The sequence below is a fragment of the Poecilia reticulata genome, linkage group LG8 (assembly GCF_000633615.1).
Source record: "Poecilia reticulata strain Guanapo linkage group LG8, Guppy_female_1.0+MT, whole genome shotgun sequence".
In the NCBI taxonomy this organism is placed as follows: domain Eukaryota; kingdom Metazoa; phylum Chordata; class Actinopteri; order Cyprinodontiformes; family Poeciliidae; genus Poecilia; species Poecilia reticulata.
Genome location: NC_024338.1, coordinates 8,838,595 through 8,839,686, shown reverse-complemented (window position 1 = coordinate 8,839,686; position 1,092 = coordinate 8,838,595).

The following is a 1,092-nucleotide window of genomic DNA, read 5'->3' as shown; positions in this document are numbered from 1 at the left end:
CCCACCCCGAAACATCCACACACACACACAAAAAAATAAATCTGGACGCAGGAGAGCTGGAGGCTGAGGATTAATTTCTCTGGTGATGACGTCGATGCCAGAACCGGTCCAAGGTTCTGACCTGGGTTTCTCTCCACATCCAGTTGAGACCTTCAACCAACTTAACACTATGGCAATGAACTGGAATGTCATTGGAAAACTGTATTTCAGCCATTTAATTGTAAAAAATGAAGAAATAAAACTGATACAAAGATTAATTGCGCACATGTCCTCAGAAAATTTAAAGTCACGGAAATATAGAGCAAAAAAGAGGTGACAAGAGAAGCAGGCTGCTCACAGAGTGTCGCGTTTGAGAATACTTTTGGAAAGTTGAGTGGAAGGACAATGTATTGTCCAAAAATGCCACAGGGATAGCTGCGACCCTGGGAGGACTGTAAAGCAAAGACAAAGAGTTTCCTTTTTTTTCTTTGAAGATCGTTTAAATTTGTCTCCCTGACAGAAAATATTCGGACTCAAAGAGTATTTAAATCTAACACACATCAGAACATCTGGACAAATTAAAATATCTGTAAATTTTTTTAATTTATTTTAGTAATTCAGCTCAAAAAGTGAAGCTCATTTTATATTGACTTATTACATTCCACAAAAGGTCACTGCTAAAAAAAACAAACAACAACAAACACTGGTTATTCAGAGTGCTGAAAGAAAGTTGAGTGGAAGGAAAAAGTGTGTTAGAAAAAGGAGTAGAGTGGAGTAGATTCCAAATGTGTGGAGTGTGGCTGTGGTCTAAGTCGACTCCAACACAGACACAAGCAGCAGAAATGATTTAATAGCGACAATAAATTGTGATTGTTAGCATCATTATGCTAACAATCACTGAATATTTTTCCTGTAATTGTTCACATGAGCTATTTGAGCAGTTTGGATTGATGCTGAGCCTAACTGATGAACACAGAAAAGTTTAGCTAAGTTGCTGGTGTTCAGTTATGTGCAATGTGCCCTGTTTATTTTGTTACAATATACTTTGATATATTGCGTCATATATGCATTGTTGGGGTGCATTGTTGCTTTACTTGTTTTTTTATTTATTTG